A 5,378-nucleotide genomic window follows, 5' to 3' on the forward strand; every position below is an offset into this window, starting at 1 on the left:
CTGGATAGCCCAGGCAAGCCCAATCTTGTCAGATCTTGGAAGCTAAACAGGGCTGACTCTGGCAAGTACTTGGATGAGAGACCTCCTTGAAATACCGGAGGCGGGAGGTGGTAGCAAGCTTTATTCAGCCCACCTCTCTGAATATCTTCCAGGCTCCCGGTAGGCGTCAGTCACCATGACCTCTAGGTGCAGACGCACACACACACAATACAAATAGTGGGGTATTTTGTTTTGTTTTGAGAACTGGGATTTTCTTGTAGGAATGATACTGTAGGGTTCAAATGTTTGTGAAATGGTGGAGTATAGCTGCGGGGATGGTTTTATTTATTAAGGATTCATGAGGACCCATCTTGTGATGTCCCAAATCAGATACTCCCCTTCTGTTGGCTTTCCCATAGGAATTAGTTGAAAAATTAGTTTAAAAACTTCTGCAACCACTGTCTAGGTAGTGTGTGATCATCTAAATCAAGGGTCACCAGTCTTTTTGAACCTGTGGGTACCATTGGAATTCTGACACAGGGCAATGAATGCAACTACAAAATGGCTGCTGTGTAAGGTGGAGCCAACCATAAAATGGCTGCCACAAGAGGCAGAGCTAACCACAAAATGTAAAGGACTGAGGTTATGCATATCTCTGATAGTATTTATCCAAAATTTTAGACAGAAGCTCTTTTTAGTAGGATGCCTTTTTAAATGAACTCATTGATTTAAAATACTTAGTTGCTTACACATAGCTTACCATCAGTCATGCAGTGAAGATCCTCATACTGTGTTGGCAGCTGCTCCTGAAGCAATGACACAGCCAATCAGATCACCGATAGCCAATTAGTAACCCTGATGGACAAAAGCTACCCCATTTTCTAAAAAAATAAATAAATGGTGGACATAAGGAAAGGTATCAGTGCCTTGACACCCATGGGCACCGCATTGGGGGGCCCTGACCTAAACTTTTGCACTACATAGTCAATATGCAGTCAAAACACCCATCACAAACCCTTTTCTGTGCACTGAATCACCCATTGCCAAGAGCTCCCACTAGTACTAGAGGGATATCCTTGATGCAAGGATATCTGGTCATTATATTAGGAACAGTATGCTCCTCTTCACCCTGATATCCTCCTACCCTTATTCTCCTTGGAACAGAGAAGCTACCAGCATCAGAGCAGAATAGATCTATCAGGTCCATCTTTTTGACTATGGCAGGAAATATTATTTTGGATTGGCCACATACCTCTTGTAGCAAAGGATGGCTGTAGATCCCCCGTTTTTACCAACCCCAAATAAACACTTTAGTTGGCTTTTTAAAAAAAGAGTTTAGTGCCACCTTCAAGACTAATAGATTTATTGTAGTAGAAGTTTTCATGAGCTACAATCCACTTCATCAGATACATGAAGCATGCCCTCAGTTGGTAGAGATAGATAGATATACTTGCATAGGATCAGAACAAAAAACGCAGTAAGCAGTAGATTCCAAAGCCAAGGAAGATTAAGTCTGTGACATTTAAAAGCACAGCTCCAGTGTATACAATAAACACAATGACCATTAACCACAGCAGTAATTGATGGTGTTGTTACAGCAATTTGCATGCATCTGAAATGCGTAGCATATATTGGTAAAACTGATGTTTGGGGAAAGAGCACAGAATGCATGTTACTGCTGATCCACTAGGCTTGCTCAGTAGTAGAAACCCAAGCATGAAATGAAGTTTTTGCTATTGGCCTATTTCCTGTTTGGTTTTCGTATCAGCAACTGGGCCCCTGTGATTTTATCCTGCAGCTAGAACACTACAGCTTACCAAGCTGATAATCAGTAATTCACCCCAGTAACCAAGGCCTCCATTGCTTGAGCATGGCTCACGGCATGATTCCTCTGCACACAGGTGATTTATCACGTGCCACATCACCCTGGCCTTTTGGTCACTTGAATTCCTTCCTTCAGGTAAGTGCAGCTTGCTTGAAGTCATTGTGAAGCTAACACATTCGTTAACATTGGATTTTTTGGTCATGTTAGGCTGTGGAGATGAAAAGCAGTCAGGGTAATGAAGGCCACTGGGAAAATCTTTCCAGTTATCCTTGTAAAATCTGGTGTCCTGAGGGTCTAAAACCACATCCTCAATCATTGGACCACCATGGCAGAGATTTCCTGAGACAGTTGATATTGTCGGGGCTGGCAGTTTGGTATCACTATTGGTGGAGGTCTTTTTATTCCGCTTACTTGGTGAGCTGCTCCTCCGGCAAAGGCCAACATCACCGCACAGGGCTACCAAGAGGACTATAGCAGTCAGATTCCTCTGCATTGTAATCTTTGAAAGGAGAAAAGAAGCATGTTCAGTCCACACAAGAGCTCCCAGTGGCAACCAGAAGCTCTCTAATTGCCCATGAACCTGAAGAGACATTCAGAAACCTGTTTACTTAAAGCCTCATTCGTTCCTCAGCTTTGTACCCTACCCCACCCCCCAATCCACATAGCTCAGGATGGTGTGATCCGGTTGCTTCCCTTGCAGCAACTGTGCAAGACAATAAGGGGGAGTGACTGGTCAAATAATCACCCAGACAGCTCCCTAAGTGGGGAATCAAACCAGGTCTCTGATATTCAAACCAGACAGAAGCCACTACACCAGGGTCCCCAGCAAGATGCCCATTGGTGCCCACTGACACTTTTTCTGGTGCCCATCAAGAGTTTTGAGGAAGTGGGCAGGGCTTTTACTCAGTATGGCTTCTTATAGACCACTGGTGATTGGACTGGCTGTGCAGATTGTTTATTTGGGGAGGGGTTATATTTATGTGTGTGTGAGTGAGTGCGCACACCTGGAAATCATGGTAACCTCTGGTGACTGAACCCTGGGGGCCTGGAGGATATTCAGGGAGGTGGCTGAAAAAAGCCTGACTCTGTCTCCTGACCCTGGTACTCCAAGGAGGTCTCCCATCCAAGTACTTTCCAGAGTCAACTCTGCTTAGCTTTCAAGATTGGATGAGATCAGGTTTGCCTGGGCTATCTAGGTCAGGGTGGCTGTGCAGGTTTTAAAAAATGTTTTGGCAGCAGCTCCCTCCACAGCACAAGGATCTGCACTGTGTTATTGAAGTTAAGCTGTGGAAATAATTTTGTGGCTGGTTCCACCTTCTGCAGCAGCCGTTTTGTGGCAGCCATTTGCTGCTGTGCCCACCATGCCAGGTCAGAATTCCAGCTGTGCCCACAGGTTCAAAAATGTCAGAGAGCCCTGCATTACAATATGCTGGTTCTCTATAGAAACAGATTCAGATATTACAGTGGGTTTCTGGCTCTGGGTTGGGGAATAACTGGAGAATTTTGAGGGGTTTGAATCCTGGGAAGGGCAGGGTTTAGAGAGGAGTGGGGCCTCAGTTTGGTCTAGTGCCATAGAATCCACACTCCAAAGCAGTTTTTTTCTCCAGGGGAAACTAATTTCTGTTGGCTGGAGATCGGATCTAATCCTGCAAGATCTCCAGGCCCTACCTGCAGGTTGGCAACCCTAATAATGAGGGTCATGTACTTACCTTATTTTCAAAGCCATGCCTCTAGCCTTTCTCCCTTCCCACCTCCTGATATATCCTAGACATAACATTCACTCCTTCCTCTCTACAGAGTGAAGTACATGTTACAATTCTTAATTGTATTGTACAGTTCTGGTTTCCCCAGCTTGACCATGACACATCAAATGTGTGAGAACTCATTGCCCAAGCACGCAGAGCCCCAGTCTGGATTGAAACCACAGTGTGGGAAGAAAGAAGAAGATTGCAGATTTATACCCCGCCCTTCTCTCTGAGTCAGAGACTCAGAGCGGTTTACAATCTCCTATATCTTCTCCCCCCACAACAGACACCCTGTGAGGTGGATGGGGCTGAGAGGGCTCTCACAGCAGCTGCCCTTTCAAGGACAACTCCTGCAATCGCTATGGCTAACCCAAGGCCATTCCAGCAGCTGCAAGTGGAGGAGTGGGGAATCAAACCCTGTTTTCCCAGATAAGAGTTTGCACACTTAACCACTACACCAAACTGGCTCTCCCCCCTCACCAAAAGGCCTCCCCCCTCATAATTTCTTCACCCTCAAATGGCTCTGGGTGGTGGTGATTTCCCCCACTGAGTGGGGGGCTGCACATGTATGGTCAAAGATCTGCTCAAATGGCTCTGTCCTTTCTCCCTTAATGCCTTTGCCTAGAACTGTCTCCCAGAATTTCCTTGTGATGTTGCCATCACCTTCCCCTCCCCTACAGTAAAGCTGTTTTCTGTGAAGATTCTGCACACAACCTTTTGTTTCTCATCCCCATTGTGCCACTTGACACATTTCAATAGAGACCTGCAATTGCATCTTTTCCTGAGGTGCATCTTTGACTCTATACAGCGGACAGAATGGGAAGTGAAGGGATTCTGACTGAGGATGATGTTTGGAGCATAACGGGGTGCTTAGATATTTCCACTGCCATGTGCAACAATGCTAGGATGGGAACTATGGTGCACAATTCCAGGAGTCCTGCTTAAGTGTGTGTGTGTAGCTAAGCAAATGATGTGAGTTGCACCCATATGTGAATGCCATGTTTGGTTTGGAATGAGTGAGGGAAGCCCAGAGGGAATTTTTGTGTGTGGTTGGTGGGGGGTCCTTCATAGCTTCTAGAAGTCCTGGTGATGTTTTCCTGATTGAGACCAGATCTCTTTACCCCTCTGGACTGAATTTAATCCCAGCTGGGAAAGAAGACGGGCAATGAAGGGTGAAGGATACGGATGGTGTAAAACCCTTCCCTTCCACTGTGCTAATCTCTACCCAAATCAGCACCTTCTCCCAATTCCAATCATGGATCTCCCATTAATATATAGTTTGCCCTTGATACTGATTGATAGAATTAGATTATAATTCTGTCAAGCAAAGAGCCCTCAATATGTCTTATTATTGCTGAAGCACATTTCAGAATTGCACACAACAGAAGACTAGTCATGGCATATCGTCCCAGAGACAACTTCTTAACTTCTTCCTGTCCCAATAATACACAGGTGTTTTGCCAATTGCAGAAACAGAAAACTTTTTTAAAAAAGGGAAATCTACTAGAGAAGACACTTTCAAGTCAACCTGCCTTTCCTAAGGGGCCTGGCAGGCGCAGCTGCTGTAGCATAGCAACCAATAGTGCAATCCCAGAGTTATAGATTCTAAATCCATCGACATCCCAGGTTGTTTGGGATTTCCCTATATAAGGCTGACCTGCAATTTAGGAAGTTCCTAAGTTACATGTTGCCCTCCACAATGAGCAAACTAGATAGTCTTAAGCAAGCAGTCTTCTCTTAGCCTCAGCTTCTCCACCTATAATATGGGTATAAAAGCAGTAATCTTCTACCTTAGTGGATTGTTGTAAAGATTAGGACCAATTGATGTG

Source organism: Heteronotia binoei, chromosome 12 (assembly GCF_032191835.1).
Source record: "Heteronotia binoei isolate CCM8104 ecotype False Entrance Well chromosome 12, APGP_CSIRO_Hbin_v1, whole genome shotgun sequence".
NCBI lineage: Eukaryota > Metazoa > Chordata > Lepidosauria > Squamata > Gekkonidae > Heteronotia > Heteronotia binoei.